Below are 20,084 nucleotides of genomic sequence, written 5' to 3' on the forward strand. Positions count from 1 at the left end.
CCCTTTCTAAGAGATATGACTGATGTTTTCGCTTTTGGTGTGTTTATTTTTGTTTATGTATCTTTTCAAGACTTTTTTTACTAAAAACCTTGTAAAGATAATGCTGTTTCAATATTCCTTCATCAAAATAACTTCAATATTTTAAGGGTTTTTTTGTAGCTTCTATTTTGCTATCTGTCCATCCTTATGGGGCTTTTTTATTCCACCAATCTGCCTTATTTTAAATAAATTGGGGGTCTTTTTACCACTTGCTTCTGGTAAATTTCATTACCACCAAAACTCAATTTCTTCAGAAAATTCTGTGTTTGAAGTTTTGAGGATCTCAAGAAATTACTTTAGGTTTGTTTGTTATTTTCTGAAAACCCACTACCAATCCAGGGATAACTTCAAAATCCTTTCTGAGAGAAAAAGCAGGTTGGTGTGAAAAAACTCGGGCTGCAAAGTCCTATAAGGATCAGGCCCTGTTGGGCCTTTTCAGTATTTATGGAGACTATTCCCCCCATATTAGAAGCTTTGAGGTAGTCAGTTTTATAAGAAAGTCCCAGATGGGAATTGAGGGATAAAGATGAAGAAATGGGCTTATTTCTAATGTATGACCTTTTATTTTCAGGATGTAGTTTTGTAAAGCCCTATCTAAAATAGTAGGGGATCTCCTACATATTACTACATTCTCCACCTGCTGCTTCAGCCCATAGTTACCTTAGTCCCCTGAATTTTAGATTTTGAGCTCCCCTAGGTAATGGATGAGATGGGTGCTTAAGTTCATGGAGTGCTACATCTGCCCTCACCCTCACATTGAAAGCCAACATCAATATTTGATTTTAATGTTTCAATTTCATTCAATCCTTAGCCTGATAATTCTCTTTTTGACCAGCTCATGGGTGTCTCCAAGACATTCAAATATAAATATAGGATAGGTACAGGTATAAGTTAGGTAGAGATATATGTATGAGTAGGGAGCGAGGTATTAATAAAAGAGATTAGATCCAGACATAATCATAAAAATTAGTTGTATATATATTCAGTGGGAAATTGGCTCTAAGTACCCCCGTTTCATCTTGACACTGGATACTATCATCATTTACATCCTTAGGAACTTAATAGTGGATCCCACCAAAATTGTTTTCTCAGACTTTTTTTTTTAATTTATTTTTTATTTATTTGATTTTGTTGTGCTGCATTTAAATAAAATTTGATACTTAAATAGTTTTTGATTCATTTAATATTAACCAGGAAATCAAACTGAAAATATGCATTCATGCAAGAGAAACTGTAAGATGAAATACAGATGAAAGAACAAAGATGAGGAAACATTTATATTGTATCTTCAATAAATGTCTATTAACCAACCACCTCTCATGTGCCAAAAAAAAAAAAAATTGTTGTGCTAGGGAAAGGGTGGTGGGGTGGGGTAGGTGTTACCCTCATAGAATTTATAAGCTAAGTACATAGTCATCAGAGTCTATGATAGGTTTAACTCCTTCTCTCTTCTTTAGTTACTCAAAGACATCTGCCTTACTAAAGTCACTGCTGATGCTACCTTATAACAGCACAGCAGCTACCGTAACCTCTGCCGAAACTCTCGGAACTTCATCCTGAATTGCTTTGTCAGGTCCCCCAGCTGGCAGCACTGGCTGTCTCTGCCCCTCAGCCTCCTCTTCTTCCTGGCCATGGGAGCCAATGCCACCCTCTTGATCACTGTCCTGGCTGGAGGCCTCTCTGCATGAACCCATGTACTACTTACTCAGTCTCTCCTCTCCCTGTTGGACATTGCACTCTGCCTCACCGTCATCCCCAAGGTCCTGGCCATATTCTGGTTTGACCTCAAGTTCCATCAGCTTCTATGCCTGCTTCCCTCCTCCAGATGTACAATCATGAATTGCTGTCTCGGCATGGAGTCCTGCACATTCATGGTCATGGCCTATGACCGCTATGGTAGCCATCTGCCACCCCACTGAGGTACCCATCCATCATCACTGACCAATTTGTAGCTAAGGCTGCTATTTTTATTTTGGCCAGGAATGCATTTCTTACTATGTTCATTCCAATCCCTCTCTGCCCGGCTCCATTATTGTGGAAAACATATAATTGAAAACTGTATCTGTGCCAACCTCTCTGTGTCCAAGCTCTCCTGTGATAACGTTGTCCTTAACAAAATGTACCAGTTATTGTGGCCTGGACTCTTCTGGGCTCTGACCTCATCCTCATCGTCCTCTCCTATACCTTCATTCTAAGAGCTGCTTTTCTTAGACTCAAGGCAAAAGGGGCAGCTGCCAAAGCTCTGAGCACATGTGGGCTCCCACTTCATTCTCTCATCCTTTTCTTCAGCACCATCCTTCTGGTTTTTGTTTTTTACCCATATTGCCAAAAAAAAATTTCCCCTGATATCCCCATCTTACTCAATGTCCTACACCATGTAATTCCTGCAGCTCTCAACCCCATTGTCTATGGAGTACGAACCCAGGAGATTAAAGAGGGGATTGGGAAAATACTGAGGAGAGTGGGAAAGAGCAGTAACTAATTGTGTTCTAGCTTTGACTTTTCTCAAACCATGACCACTCAAATCACAGTTGCAAAGCAAGAACTTGGAGATAAAAAATCCTCATCATTTCTCTGGACAGGTCTGAAGATATGAACTGCATGGTTTTCCTCTTTACCCCCAGTCAAATCACGTCTCTTACCTTCAATCATTTTTCAGAAAGTGGCTAAGGATATAGATGTAAAAGTCTCATCATGGTACCCAGACCAGGGGCTATGAAATTTTCATGAGGCGATCATCATACTTCATTGTCTGTTCTTGAATGAAGTCCTTTTAGAGTCAGTGTAATGGAAAAATCCATACTCACTTAAATATGTGTGGCTTATGGGAAGTATAAGAACTTAAAGACAGTGAATTGACTTTGAAAAAGTAAAATGAGATTCATAAAAAACAGCTGTTAAAAAAATGTTGAAAATAACCATTATGCTTTAACCTTTCCCTCAGGCATTCAAATAGTTATTTTACGTCCAGCATTGATCTAGAAAATGGAACTCTAACATACATAAATCTTGATCCTATTACTCTAAAGTCCTGGAGGTGAGAGCCAAAAACATGTAAAATTACTGTAATAAGAATTAATTAAAACACATAAATAACCCCAGAGAAGAGGGGGATTCATTTCTGTAGGTGGGCACTCCTTTATATATCTGATCTCCTTCAGTCCTTCAGTCAAAAACTGCCTCCCTAACAGATTCTCAAAAATATTGAACCACATTTCTGTCTCTGGGACTTTTGCTTGTTGTTCCTCTGGACATATAGCTCCTTACCTCAGTCCATTGGGTCTCCATAACCACAGTATTTTAAAAATAGTATCCAACAAAAAAAAGGGAGTCAAGATAGCAGAGGAGTAGCAGACTGAGATGACATTGGGTCGCAGTTCAGCCTAGATAGTTATCAAACCATTCTGAACACCTGAAAACACAACAGGAGATCAAAGAGAAGAGTGCAAAATCTAGAAACAGAAAAATCAACCACTTTCTGAAAAGTAGGACTTGCAGAGAAGCAAATCCCAAACCACTGGAAGACAGATTGTGATGAGAGGGGCTGGCTCCTGGCAAGTGGTGGAGCAACTGAGCACAAAATCTGAACTTTTAGAATTCCTGCTTCACTGAGGGATATCACTCCAGAGGCTAAGCATGGGTGAAGCCCTTATGGGGACCAGTGTGGTCTCAGGTCCCACAGGGTGACCGAAGGATCAGGGGTTGTGTGAGTATAAGCAGAGCTCACAAATATATCAGAGCAGGGAAGCTGACTACAGAGATGGAGCAGAGGAATGAGTTCTCAGCTTAAACTGTGATCAGCTCTTTGAGCAGGGGCCTCCCACAAGTGGCAGATCTGGAGAGTCTCACCTTCCTGCTCTGGAGTAGAAGTGTGGCAGGAATATTTTGAGTTTGGAGACTCAAAATACAGCTGCACACCAGAGATAGAAATGCTCAGTCACAGGGTGGGTGAGCTCAGCAGCGCAACCAGAGACTAGGGAGATGGGAGTGACTGACCACTTTTCTCCAAAGGCACACTGAGGGGTGGGACCACGAGCTCTCAGCTCCTCCAAGCTGGAGATTGGGAGGGACCATTTTCACTCCTCTCCTCCAGAGCTCTATGGAAAGCATTTAGGGAAAAAACTCCCAAAAGCACCTGAGCAGATTCCTTAGCCTGGCCCCTGGCAAGGGCAGTGCAATTCCACCTCTGGCAAGGACATTGGAGAATCACTACAACAGGTCCCTCATTTGGAAGCTCAGCAAGAACATCTAGCCAAGGCCAAGCTCACTGATCAAGGAGAAGAGTGGAATTCCAGAGGATGGGAAAGCAAAGTGCAAAATTCATGGATTTCTCCCCATGATTCTTTAGTCTTGCAAAGTTAATTAAATTTTTTTAATTTTATTTTTTTCTTATTCTATTTTTTTAACTTTTCCTTATTCCCCTTTTAATGTTTTTTAACTAGTTTATCTTAACAATGCCTTTCTAATATATATATATATATATATATATATATATATATATTATATATCTTTTTAAACATTCATTATTACAGTCATATTTTGTCCTTCATTGTATCTATCTTTATTTTTTGTATACATATAGTTTTTTCTTCTAAAATCTTGGGATACAATTTCTTCTAATAGATAAAAATATACTGTAATTCTAGCGCAGGGCTATGTTCCAGTTTCCAGACAGAGCAAATTCCCTCCATTTTATTATTTTATTTTTCTTTCTTTTTCCAAACAACTTATCAATTCCTTTTTTAGAATTTTTTTAAATTTTCATCTTTACAGTCATGTTTACCCCTATTCATCGTGTTTACACACACACACATATATATATATATATATATATATATATATAATTACATATATTTTTTTTAAGTTCTTTAATTTTTTTCTACTTTTTAGCTCTCTTCTTCTCTTCTTCTCTCCCCGATTTGGGGTCTCTCTGATTTGGTTAGCAGAAATGTTTCTGGGGTTTTTGACACCCACTTGTACTTTATTCTCTCATTCATATATTCATATTTGGATAAAATGACAAGGCAGAAAAACTCACCACAAAAAATAAAGAACAAGAGGCAGTACAGAAGACTAGGGACCTAATCAATACAGACACTGGTAATATGTCAGATGTAGAGTTCAGGATGATTGTCAAGGTGCTATCTGGGCTCAAAAGGGCATGGAAGATATTAGAGAAAATCTGGAGAAATACAATCTATTTCTGTATAAATAAAGGACTAATATCTCACTAAGTTGAAACAAAAAAGCTATTAATGAGGTGCAATTCAAAATGGAAACTCTTACTGCTAGGATAAATGAGGAAGAAGAGAGAATTCGTGGTATAGAAGACCAAATGATAGAGAATAAAGAAGCTGAGCAGAAGAGAGACAAGGAACTACTGGACCATGAGGGAAGAATTTGAGAGATAAGTGATACCATAAGGTGAAACAATATTAGAATAATTGGGAATCCAGAAGAAGAAGAGGGAGGGGGGCAAAAGGTGTTTTGGATCAAATTATAGTAGAAAATTTCCCTAATATGGCAAAGGGAACAAGCATCAAAATCCAGGAGGCACAGAGAACCCCCCTCAAAATCAATAAAAATAGGTCTGCACCCCACCATGTAATAGTAAAACTTACAAGTCTTAGTGACAGAGAAAATCCTGAAAGCAGCCAGGACAAGAACTCTGTAACATACAATAGTAAAAAATATTAGATTGGCACCAGACTTATCCACAGAGACCTGGCAGGCAGGAAAGAACTGACATGATATATTCAGAGCACTAAACGAGAAAAACATGCAGCCAAAAATACTATATCCAGCAAAGCTATCATTGAAAATAGAAGGAGAGATAAATAGCTTCCAGGACAAACAAAAACTAAAAGAATTTGTAAACACCAAACCGGCTTTACAGGAAATACTGAAAGGGGTCCTCTAAGCAAAGAGAGAGCCTAAAAGTAGATGATCAGAAAGGAACAGAGACAATATACAGTAACAGTCACCTTACAGGCAATACAATGGCACTAAATTCATATCTTTCAGTAGTTACCCTGAATGTAAATGGGCTAAATGCCCCAATCAAAAGACACAGGGTACCAGAGTGCATTAAAAAAACAAAATCCATCAATATGTTGTCTACCAAAATAAAAACAAAACAAAACAAACAAACAAAAAAACTAATTTCAGACCCAAAGACACCTCCAGATTTAAAGTGACAGGGTAGAGAGCCACTTACCATGCTAATGGGCATCAAAAGAAAGCTGAGGTGGCAAACCTTATATCAGATAAATTAGATTTTAAGCCAAAAACTATAATAAGAGATGAAGAAGGACACTATATATCATACTCAAAGGGTCTGTTCAACAAGAAGATCTAATAATTTTAAATATCTATGCCTCTGAGATGGAAGCAGCCAACTAAACCAATAAATAAAAAATTAAAGAAATACATTGACAATAATAAAATAATAGTAGGTGACTTTGCCACCCTCCTCACTGAAATGGACAGATCATCCAAGCAAAAGATCAACAAGGAAATAAAGGCCTTAAATGACACACTGGACCAGATGGACATCACAGATATATTCAGAACATTCCATCCCAAAGCAACAGAATACACATTCTTTTCTAGTGCACATGAAATATTCACATCCTGGGTCACAAATCAGGTCTTAACCAGAACCAAAATATTGGGACAATTTCCTGCATATTTTCAGAACACAGTGTTCTGAAGCTAGAACTCAAAGACAAGAGGAAAGTTAGAAAGAATTCAAACACATGGAGGCTAAAGAGCATCCTACTAAAGAATGAATGGGTCAACCAGGAAATTAAAGAAGAATTACAAAACTCATAAAAACACAACAGTTCAAAATCTTTGAGACACAGCAAAGGTGGTCCTGAGAGGGAAGTATATAGCGATAGAAAACTTTCTCAAGAAACAAGAAGGGTCTCAAGTACACAACCTAACCTTACACCTAAAGGACCTGGAGAAAGAACAGCAAAGAAAACCTAAACCCAGCAGGGGAAGATAAATAATAAAGATCAAAGCAGAAATCAATGAACTAGAAACCAAGAATATTAGAGCAGATCAACAAAACTAGGAACTGGTTATTTAAAAGATCTCATAAGACTGATAAGCCCTTGACCAGACTTATAAAAAAAAAAAAAAAAAAAGAGATAGAGAGAGAAAGGACCCAAGGTAATCAAATCATGAATGAGAGAGGAGATATCACAACCAACACCAAAGAAATGCAAGCAATTATAAGAACTTATTATGAGCATATATAATTTTGACAATCTGAAAGAAATGAATGCATTTCTAGAGCTGTATAAACTACCAAAACTGAACCAGGAAGAAATAGAAAACCTGAACAGACCCATAACCAGTAAGATTTGAAGTAGTCATCAAAAATTTCACAAGAAACAAGTGCCCTGGGCTAGATGGCTTCCCAGAGGAATTCTACCAAACATTTAAAGAAGAATTCATACCTATACTCCAGAAAGTGTTCCAAAAAACAGAAATGGAAGGAAAACTTCCAACTCACTTTATGAGGCCAGCATCACCTTGATCTCAAAACCAGATAAGGATCCCATAAAAAAATAGAATTACAGGAGACTGGGTCACAAATCAGGACTCAACTGATACCAAAAGACTGAGATTATCCCCTGCACATTCTCAGATCACAATGCTTTGAAACTGGAGCTCAATCACAAGGAAAAGTTCAGAAGGAACTCAAACACCTGGAAGCTAAAGACCACCTTGCTTAAGAATGCTTGGATCAACCAGGAGATAAAAGAAGAACTGAAACAATTCATGGAAACCAATGAGAATGAAGACACTTCGGTCCCAAACCTATGGGATACTGCAAAGGCGGTCCTAAGGGGGAAATACATAGCCATCCAAGCCTCCCTCAAAAAAATCAAAAAATCCAGAACACACCAGCTGTCTCTACACCTTAAAGAACTGGAAAATCAACAACAAATCAAACCAACTGCACATATAAGAAGGGAAATAATCAATATTAGAGTTGAGATCAATAAAGTAGAAACCAGAGATACAGTAGAACGTATCAATGAAACTAGAAGCTGGTTCTTATAAAGAATCAATAAGATCAATAAACCATTGGCGACACTAATCAAAAAGAAAAGAGAGAAAGCTCAAAAAGATAAAATTATGAATGAAAAGGGAGAGATCGCAATGAACACCAAGGAAGTAGAAACAATCATCAGAAGTTATTGTCAACAGTTATATGCCAATAAGTTAAGTAACCTAGATGAAATTGATGCATTCCTGGAAAACTATAAACTTCCAAAATTGAACCAGGAAGAAATCGACAACCTGAATAGACCAATATCTAGTAACGAGATTGAAGCAGTGATCAAAAACCTCCCAAAAAACAAGAGCCCAGGACCTGATGGATTCCCTGGGGAATTCTACCAAACTTTCAAAGAAGAAATAAAACCTATTCTCCTGAAGCTGTTTCAAAAAAATTGAAGCAGAAGGAAAACTTCCAGACTCTTTCTATGAAGCCAGCATTACCGTGATCCCCAAACCAAGCAAAGACCCTACCAAAGGAGAATTTCAGACCAATATAACTGATGAATATGGATGCTAAGATCTCAACAAGATCCTAGTAAACAGGACCCAACAGCACATTAAAAAGATTATCCACCATGACCAGGTGGGATTCATCCCTGGGATACAAGGATGGTTCAACATTTGCAAATCAATCAATGTGATAGAACAAATTAATAAGAGAAGAGAGAAGAACCACATCATCCTCTCAATTGATGCAGAAAAAGCATTTGACAAAATCTGGCATCCGTTCCTGATTAAAACACTTCAAAGTATAGGGATAGAGGGAACATTCCTGAACTTCATCAAATCTATGTATGAAAGACCCACAGCAAATATCATCCTCCATGGGTAAAAGCTTGCAGCCTTCCCGTTGAGATCGGGAACACGACAAGGATGCCCAATCTCACCACTCTTCTTCAAGATAGTATTAAAGTCCTAGAAACAGCAATCAGACAACAAAGATAAATAAAAGGTATCCAAATTGGTAATAAAGAAATCAAACTCCCTCTCTTTGCAGATGACATCATTCTTTATATGGAAATCCCAAAAGACTCCACCCCCAAACTACTAGAACTCATACAACAATTCAGCAACATGGCAGCATACAAAGTCAATGTGCAGAAATCAGTGGCTTTTTTATACACTAACAATGAAAATACAGAAAGAGAAATTAGAGAATAGATTCCATTTACTATGGCACCAAGAACCATAAGATACCTGGGAATAAACCAAAACAAAGAGGTAAAGGATCTGTACTCGAGGAACTACAGAATACTCATGAAAGAAATTGAAGAAGACACAAAAAGATGGAAGACCATTCCATGCTCTTGGATCAGAAGAATAAACATTGTTAAAATGTCTATAATGCCTAGAGCAATCTATGCATTTAATGCTATTCTGATCAAAATTCCACCGGTATTCTTCAAAGAGCTGGAGCAAATAATCCTAAAATTTGTATGAAATCAGAAGAGACCCTGAATCTCTAAGGAAATGTTGAAAAACAAAAATAAAATGGTGGGCATCATGTTACCTGATTTCAAGCTTTACTACAAAAACTGTGATCACCAAGACAGCATGGTACTGGCATAAAAACAGACACATAGACCAGTGGAACAGAGTAGAGAGCCCAGATATGGACCCTCAACTCTATGGTCAATTAATCTTCGACAAAACAGGAAAAAATACACAGTGGAAAAAAGACAATCTCTTCAATAAATGATGCTGGAAAAACTGGACAGCTATATGTAGAAGAATGAAACTCGACCATTCTCTTACACCGTACACAAAGATAAACTCAAAATGGATAAAAGACCTCAACGTGAGACATGAATCCATCAGAATCCTAGAGGAGAACATAGGCAGTAATCTCTTCGATATCAGCCACAGCAACTTCTTTCAAGATATGTCTCCAAAGGCAAAGGAAACAAAAGCAAAGATGAACTTTTGGGACTTCATCAAAATCAAAAGCTTCTGCACAGCCAAGGAAACAGTCAAGAAAACAAAGAGGCAACCCAAGGAATGGGAGAAGATATTTGCAAATGACAGTACAGACAAGAGGTTGATATCCAGGATCTATAATGAACTCCTCAAACTCAACACAAAAAAACAGACAATCATATTTTAAAACTGGGCAGAACATATGGACAGACACTTCTCCAATGAAGACATACAAATGGCTATCAGACACATGAAAAAGTGTTTATCATCACTAGCCATCAGGGAGATTCAAATTAAAACTACATTGAGATATCACCTTATACCAGTTAGAATGGCCAAAATTACAAGACAGGACACAACATGTGTTGGAGGGGTTGTGGAGAAAGGGAAAACTCTTACACCGTTGGTGGGAATGCAAGTTGGTGCAACCACTTTGGAGGACAGTGTGGAGGTTCCTCAAGAAATTAAAACTAGAACTTCCCTATGACCCGGCCATTGCACTCCTGGGTATTTATACCAAAGATACAGATGTAGTGAAAAGAAGGGCCATCTGTACCCCAATGTTTATAGCAACAATGCCCATGGTAGCCAAACTGTGGAAAGAACCAAGATGCCCTTCAACAGACAAATGGATAAGGAAGATATGGTCCATATACACTATGGAGTATTATGCCTCCATCAGAAAGGACGAATACCCAACTTTTTGTAGCAACGTGGATGGGACTGGAAGAGATTATGTTGAGTGAAATAAGTCAAGCAGAGATAGTCAATTATCATCTGGTTTCACTTATTTGTGGAGCATAACAACTAGCATGGAGGACATGGGGAGATAGAGAGAAGGGAGCTGGGGGAAATTGGAAGGGGAGGTGAACCCGGAGAGACTATGGACTCTGAAAAAAACAATCTGAGGGTTTTGAAGGGGTGGGGGGGTGGGAGGTCGGGGGGTACCAGGTGGTGGGTATTATAAAGGGCACAGATTGCATGGAGCACTGGGTGTGTGGTGCAAAAATAATGAATACTGTTTATGCTGAAAATAAAAAATAAATTTAAAAAATAGAATTACAGACCAACATCCTTGATGAACACAGATGTGAATATTCTCACCAAAGTATTAGCCAATAGGATCCAACAGTACAGTAAAAGGATTATTCACCACGACCAAATGGGATTTATTTCTGGGCTGCAAGGTTGGTTCAACATCTGCAAATCAATGTGACATTAATAAAAGAAAGAACAAGAACCATATGACACTCTCAATAGATGCTGAAAATGCTTTTGAAGAAGTACACCATCCTTTCTTCATCACAATTCTTCACTGTGTAGGGAGAGAGGGTACATACCTCAATATCATTGAAGCCACCTATGAAAAACCCACAGCGAATATCATTCTGAAATGGGGGGAAAAACTGAGAGCTTTTCTCCTAAGGTCAGGAACATGGCAGGGATGTCCACTATCACTACTGCTATTCAACATAGTACTAGAAGTCCTAGCCTCAGCAATCAGACAACTAAATGAAATTAAAGGCATCTGAATTGGCAAAGAAATAAAACTCTCACTTTCTGCAGATGATATGATACGTTATGTGGAAATCCCAAAAGACTCTACTCCAAAACCATTACAACTCATACAGGATTTGTGTAAAGTGTCAGGATATAAAAATCAATGCATAGGAATCAGTTGCATATCTATACACCAACAACAAGACAAGAAGAAAAAGAGAAATTAAAGAGTCAATCCCATATACAAGTGCACCCAAAACCATAAGATACCTAGGAATAAGTCTAACTACAGAGGCAAAGAAAATGTACTCAGAAACTACAGAGTATTCATGAAAGAAATTGAGGAAGACACAAAGAAATTGAAAAACGTTCCATTCTCATGGATTGGAAGAACAAATTTTGTGAAAAAGTCTATGCTACTTAAAACAATATATACATTAATGCAATCCCTATCAAAACACCATTATTTTTTTCAAAGAAATAGAATATGTAATCCTAAAATTTATATGTAACCAGAAAAGATCCAGAATAGCAGAGGAATGTTGAAAAATAAACCCAAAGTTGGAAGCATCACACCCAGGCTTCAAGCTCTATTAAAAAGCTGTAATCATCAAGACAGTAGGGTACTGGCACAAAAAGAGACACATAGATCAATAGAACAGAATAGAGAGCCCAGAAATGGATCCTCAACTCTAGGGTCAACTCATCTTCGACAAAGCAGGAAAAGAATGTCCAATGAAAAAAAAAAAAGACAGTCTCTTCAACAAATGGTCTTGGGAAAATTGGACTTCCACATGCAAAAGAATGAAACTGGACAATTTCCTTACACCATGCACAAAAATAGACTACAGATGGATGAAAGACCTCAGTGTGAGGCTGGAATCCATCAAAATCCTTGAGAAGAATACAGGCGGCAACAACTTTGACCTCAGCCACAGAAACTTCTTCCTAGAAACATTGCCAAATGCAAGAGAGTAAGGGTAAAAATGTACTATCAGGACTTCAGCAAGATCAAAAGCTTTTGCACAGCAATAGAAACAGTTAACAAAATCTAAAGACAACTGACAGAATGGGAAAACATATTTGCAAATGACATTTCAGATAAAGGGCTAGTATCCAAAGTCTACAAAGAACTTATCAAACTCAACACCCAAAGAACAAATAATCTAGTTGAGAAATGGGCAGAAGACAATAACAGACATTTCTGCAAAGAAGACATCCAAATGGCCAACATATACATGAAAAAGTGACCAACATCATTGCTATCATTGAAATACAAATCAAAATCACAATGAGATACCACCTTTCACCAGTTAGAATGGCCAAAATTAACAAGTCAGGAAATGACAGATGTTGGTGATGATTCAGAGAAAGGGGAACCCTCCTACACCATTGGTGGGAATGCAAGCTGGTGAAATCAAGCTGGAAAATAGTATGGAGGCTCCTCAGAAAGTTTAAAATAGAGCTACCCTATGACCCAACAACTGAATTACTGGGTATTTACCCTAAAGATACAAATGTAGGGATCTGAAGGGGTACGTATACCCAAATGCTTATAGCAGCAATGTCCACAATAGCCAAACTATGGAAGAACCTAGATGTCCATCAAAAGATGAATGGATAAAGAAGATGAGGTATGTATATACAATGGAATACTATGTAACCATCAAAATCCACAAAATCTTGTCTTTGCAGTGACATGGATGGAACTAGAGGGTATTATGCTAAATGAAATAAGTCAATCAGAGAAAGATAATTATTATATGATCTCTCTGATATCAGGAGGCAGGGTCGGGTATTGTTGAGGGTAAGGAAGGAAAGAATGAAACAAGATGGGATTGGGAGGGAGACAAGCCTTAAGAGACTCTTAAAATCACAAAACAAACTGAGGGTTGCTGGGGGTGGGGGTAGGGTGAAGGTGGTTGTGTTATGGACATTAGAGAGGTTATGTGCTATGGTGAGTGCTGCAAAATGTGTAAGGCTGATGATTCACATACCTGTACCCCTGGGGCAAATAATACAATATATGTTAAAAAATAAAATATGCATCGAGATTTTGTCAATATACAAGTAAATGAAAATTAATAGTAAAAGCAGGTAAAGGATGTCAACACATAATTCACAGTATGAAAGCCACAAATGGCTTAACAGTATATGTACAATGCTCTCTTATTGGGAGAAAATCAGGTTAAAAATAGTAACATTCTGGGACACCTGGGTGGCTCAGTCAGTTAAGCATCTGTCTGAGAGGCAGATATAACGAGATTAGACAGAACATGGGGTAGATGTTCCTTTTCAGTTCTGATCTGTGCTCTGTTCCATTCCTGAGTCAGTATGGTTGTAGTAGTCTGAAAATGGTAGCAACGACTGCATCCTGTCTCAGGTAAGGAGGCACATGTGACAACCTGTGCTCTGGTACCTTCCCTTTTGTCCTCCTCTTGCCTTTCCTGATCTCTTGCTGGGTGGTGTCAGAGATGCAGAGAAGCAGGAGTTTGTCCATAGGAAATTAATGTGCAGGGGTTGTTGGCAAAGTATGTATGTCATCTGGAGCTCAGATCAGTTCAGAGGTTTCCTCAGTGAAAGATACCAGGGTCTTGGGATCAAATCCCACATCTGGCTCTTTGCTCAGCAGGGAGCCTGTTTCACCCTCTGCTTGCAGCTCACTACTTTATATCCTTAATCTTTTTTTTTTAACTCAATAGCATGAAATGGTGTAAGAAATGTGAAAAATAAAGAAACTATAGGAATTTCTAGTGAGATTTTATAAATATTTTGGAGAAAAACTTGGTGATTTCTAGTGGAATTAAATACTTTATATGCTTTTATTGAATAAAAACTTTTCCATATATACCTAGTATAAGTCTATAAGGAGAAGTGTACAAGGATATTGACAGCAACAATATTTTTTTAAGATTTTTATTTATTTATTTGATAGAGATCACAAGTGGGCAAAGAGGCAGGCAGAGAGAGAAGAAGAAACAGGTTCCCTGCTGAGCAGAGACCCTGATGTGGGGCTCGATCCCAGGACCCTGGGATCATGACCTGAGCCGAAGGAAGAGGCTTTAACCCACTGAGTCACCCAGGCTCCCCAACAGCAACAGTATTTCTGATAACAATTAATTATAGGCCATTGAGACCTAGACTACTACATTAAAAGGAAATATGCACATAATGGGAATTGAACCACAGTCAAGAAGAATAAAATGGATTTTTATGGAGCAACATGGATGGCTATTTAAAAATTAGTGTTAAGTGTAAACAAAGAATAACATCAGATTTATAAATCAGTGACATTTTTACAAATTCAATTTTCAACTTTTCTACCATAAACAAACATGTAATTAATAAGCATACCTAATATTGTATTAAAAATTCATCTTCAAATTTTAAGCCAAAAAAAACCCTTAAGATTAATTTAGAAAGACATACTTTAAGATCACCTGAGTTTTCACTTCAAGACAAGAGGAATAGGAGTGATATTGAGATATACAGAGGAAAGACAGGTAAAAATAGAGTAAAACAAGGCCTTTAAAAAGACTGATGGTGATGGTACAGCACAGGGAACATAGTTAATGGCATTGTAATAGATTTGCATGGTGACAGATGGTAGCTACATCTGTGGACAATGTATAGACTCGTCCCCACACTATGCTATATACCAGAAACTAATGTAACATTGTATATCAACTGCACATACTAGAAAAATTAATGATAACAATTTAAGAAAAATAAGGAAATTGATCATGTTTGTTACCATTATTGGAGAAATATGAATAATTCACATGGAGTTCAAAATGAAATTTTTTAAAAAGGAAAAAAATGTTTCCTATTGTATATACATCCCATTTAAAACATTTTTCACTATGACATCATTTTCTATGATATTTTCTCTCCAAAAACACGTTACATTTTCACAAGAATACTTTTTTAAGGTTCTCTTGCATATTATCATTATAATGCAATGATAAAACCATGACAAGTTAACATCAATCTATTTGAGAACATGCTTGGGAGAGCTTATGTAATAATTATGTGCAGGAAGCCTATGAGAACTTCTGAGTGAGCTTATTGGACCCATGGAAGGCACTGAGTGTGCATGTGCACTTGAGTGTGAACATTGGATAGATGGATGTATCAGACCTACACCCAGGAGACTAACTGCCTACAAAACACATAGCCAATGTAAGACTAGATTAACAGATCTCTTTACTTTTAGAAAAGAAAGAAAAAATCATTTTTTCTTCTCACATCTGCCTGCCTATCTGTCCCCTGAGGGCATTTTGGGCCCAAGAAGTAGGGATAGGGAAGTTCCCAGAATGCAAAGTCCCTGAGGCTCTGTAGTTATAACTATACCAGACACCTAAGGAACTAACCAGAACTCCAATATCGGTGGGGCCAGACACCCTATTCACATCCTCTGGAGGTGAGTCTGTTTAGAGGGTGCCTGAGAGGTAGAAATACCAAGATTAGCCAGAACATGGGGTATATGTTCCTCTGCAGTCCAGATCTATGCTCTGTTCCATTCCTGAGTCAGTATGGCTGAAGTAGTCTGAAAATGGGGTAGTAGTGACTGCATCCTGTCTCAGGTAAGGAGGCACATGTGACAACCTGTGCTCTGAGACCTTCCCTTTTGTCCTCCTCTTGCCTTTTCTTATCTCTTGCTGGGTGGTGTCAGAGATGCAGAGAAGCAGGAATTTGTCCATAGATTAATGAGCAGGGTTTGTTGGGGGAAGTGTATCATCTGGAACTCAGACAGGAAAATTCAGTGGTTTCATCTGTGAATATGAACATTTAGGAGTTTTAAGGCAAAAAATCTGCCCATAGATACTTGAATCATGGCATAGAAATTAAAATTAATCTATACAACTTCAGAGATTAAGGACACAGACCACAGTTGGCGGGGCCCCAAGGTTCAGAAGGTAGCTTCTCAGATTTCAACCCAATAAAGAATTTCTAAAAGCCACTGTTGCTTCAAAACAGAAAATTATGCATAGACCATAGAGGTATCTGTCACTGGTTGGTTCAGAACAATGATGTCTGAAATGATACTTGGGAGAGATGTTTCACAATTGCGTCTGCACTTATGGAGTTAGGTGGTCCTTAACAACTCCTTCTCTTCATCAAACAGGGCTTCCATAGTGCTATGCTGGGGGCCCATCCTGCAGCCTGGGGAAAAGCTTGTCCTGCAGGGTCTCTGCTTTTGTCATTTCCCTTCAATTTCACTAGCTTCTACATCCAGTCCCCACCTGGAACCAGTAGACATTAACTCTAATCCTTGTGCCTAGTATTGCCATTGGCTACCTCTGATTGCAATTCAAGATTGAAAGAGGAGAGGGGAAGAAGGACATACATGATTTCAGATGCTCTACTTCTAGGGCTGAGTAGATTGCTCAATGCTTGTTGGATAAGTTATGGATTGAAGAGTATTTAGGAACATCCAGAGAAACAAGGAGAAAGGAAGTTAGTGAGTGGAAAGAACAGATAAAAACTCCTCTTGTGTTGTCCTCAGAAATTTCATCCTTGAGCTAGAAGTAATCATCGCAGTTCTTCAGGAGACAAAGAGAATGTACTTCTTCCTCTATGGATAGTGCATGGACACTCGTGTTTGAATTGCCATTTTTTTCATTTGACTGTACCTTCCAAAGTTCATTTCAAGATTTTCCCTCCTTCTATGCAGTGAATTCCTAATTCCCCCCAAGAATACTCTGAAGTACCTGAAGAAGAGAAGATTCTTGGACATGGTGAGATTTCGGGCTCTGACTTGTAAGAATTAAATTTCATAATTTTGCAGAGAGGAGGATCAGCAGATGCAATGAGCAAGATCAAAAGACAAAACATAAATAATTAAAGTGGTGATTAGAAGGAGGCTTAAGTGGGTAGAAGAATAAATGAAACAAGATGGGATTGGGAGGGAGACAAACCATAAGTGACTCTTAATCTCACAAAACAAACTGAGGGTTGCCGGGGGGAGGGGGTTTGGGAGAAGGGGGTGGGATTATGGACATTGGGGAGGGTATGTGATTTGGTGAGTGCTGTGAAGTGTGTAAACCTGGTGATTCACAGACCTGTACCCCTGGGGATAAAAATATATGTTTATAAAAAATAAAAAATTAAAAAAAAAAAAAAAAAAAAAAAAAAAAGAAGGAGTATTTCTCAAATTTAGGGGCATAACTTATACATGCTGAGGGTCATTTTGGCTAGATCTGGGCTTAGCAGATGATATTAGTTAAATCTCAACTTATAAGTGAATGTATCCAACAAGAAAAACCAAAAGAAAGGAAGAGTTTAATGAACATAGTGCCTAAAACAAAAGAAGGTCCTTTGCTCACCAAATTAAGACTAGATATTATTTTTCTTTTTTTAATTTCATTTATATGTAGAATTTTTTTTAATTTCTTTTCAGCATAACAGAATTCATTGTTTTTGCACCACACCCAGTGCTCCACACAATACGTGCTCTCCCCAATACCCATCACCTGGCTCCCCTAACCTCCCACCCTCCACCCCTTCAAAACTCTCCGATTGTTTTTCAGAGTCTATAGTCTCATGGTTCATCTCCCCTTCCAATTTCCCTCAACTCCCATCTCCTCTCCATCTCCCTATGTCCTCCATGTTATTTGTTACGCTCCACAAATAAGTGAAACAATATCATACTTGACTCTCTCTGCTTGAGTTATTTTGCTTAGCATAATATCCTCCAGTCCCGTCCTATCCTCCAGTCCCATCCGTGTTGCTACAAAAGTTGGGTATTACTCCTTTCTGATGGAGGCATAATACTCCATAGTGTATATGAACCACATCTTCCTTATCCTTTCATCCGTTGAAGGGCATCTTGGTTCTTTCCACAGTTTGGCAACCGTGCCCATTGCTTTTATGAACATTGGGGTACAGATGGCCCTTCTTTTCACTACATCTGTATCTTTGGGGTAAATACCCAGTAGTGCAATTGCAGGGTCATAGGGAAGCTCTATTTTTGATTTCTTGAGGAATCTCCACACTGGATATTATTTTTCTACTTTCTGGTTCTTATCTTTATGCCTTCCAATACATGCAGCATCTCCAGTCTTTGTGAGCCACTCCACAAATGCAAAGTATAATCACTAGACAAGAGGACCTGGGTCATATATTAGAACTTAAAGACAGTGCATTGACTTTGGACAAGTAAAATGAGATTAAAGGGCAACTGTTTAAAAGCAACTGTTAAAAATGTTGAAAATAGTATACACATATGAAGATACATTGGCAATTATTTGGCAGAAACCCTACACACCAAATTAAAATGTCTTTTTTTGTTTTGTTTTGTTTTGTTTGGGGATTTTATTTACTTTTTTAACAGAGAGAGAGAGGGATAGAGCAAAAGAAGGAACACAAACAGGGCAGAGTGAGAGAGGGAGAAGCAGGTCTCTTCTGAACAGACAGCCCGGTGGGGGCTCCATCCCAGGACCCTGGGATCATAACCTGAGCCAAAGGCAGATACCTAATGACTGAGTCACCCAGACAATCCTTAAAATGCTTTTTTAGACAAAATGAAAATTAACTAATATTAAAGCCAGGATATAATATTTTTAATCTCTGATTAAAGCCAGCTATAGTTGAAAACTCAGAACAATAATGTCATAGAGAACTAGGAACATGTTCCTGAGTACCTATTTTGTGCCAGACTCTGCTATCATTTCTGTATATTATAGTTAAATTGTAATCTGTTAGTCTAGGTGATCATTAAAGTACAAAATACAAAAAGGAAGAAACTTTTAAGTACAAATTTAGAGACTCACCTGTCACAAAGTAGTTTTCCAAATAATTTTTTCCTTCTCTTTAGTTGCTGCAAAGACATAACGGTTCTCTTAAAAATAGAACTTGAACACAATCAGAGAAAGACAACTATCATATGATCTCCCTGATATGAGGAAGTGGAGATGCAACATGGGGGGATTAGGGGTAGGAAAAGAGTAAATGAAATAAGATGGAATCAGAAGGGAGACAAATCATAAGTGACTCTTAACCACACAAAACAAACTGAGTATTGCTGGAGGGAGGGGGGGTCAGGAGAGGGGGATGGGGTTATGGACATTGGGGAGGGTATGTGCTATGGTGAGTGCTGTGGAGTGTGTAAACCTGGCAATTTGCAGACCCATACCCTGGGGATAAAAATACATTATATGTTTATAAAATAATTTAAAAATTAATAAAAAATAAAACTTGAACAAATAAAAAATGTATAAATGAACCATATTACCTCACTACTCTATACTGCTTAGTAATAGGAATATCTGAGCAGGATGGCACATTAATTCACATGGCTCTAGATGACTTGCTAGGACTCATGGGTTTCATTCAATGAAACAAATTCTAAATTTATGTGCCTTGTCTCTTCAATAAATGGTGCTGGGAAAATTGGACAGCTATGTATAGAAGAATGAAACTTGACCATTCTCTTACACCATACACAAAGATAAACTCGAAATGGATAAAAGACCTCAACATGAGGCAGGAATGTATCAAAATCCTAGAGGAGAACAAAGGCAGTAACCTCTTCAACACTGGCCACA

The 20,084-nt window shown here is 38.1% G+C and overlaps 1 pseudogene; it reads left to right on the plus strand.

Annotated features, from left to right (window-relative positions):
• Nucleotides 1-1,550: 1,550 nt before the first annotated feature.
• On the plus strand, nt 1,551-2,521 carry LOC123392424 (annotated as a pseudogene).
• Nucleotides 2,522-20,084: the final 17,563 nt, after the last annotated feature.

This window comes from Mustela putorius, unplaced genomic scaffold, assembly GCF_011764305.1.
Source record: "Mustela putorius furo isolate JIRA1106 unplaced genomic scaffold, ASM1176430v1.1 tig00000564_pilon_pilon_pilon, whole genome shotgun sequence".
Lineage (NCBI taxonomy): Eukaryota > Metazoa > Chordata > Mammalia > Carnivora > Mustelidae > Mustela > Mustela putorius.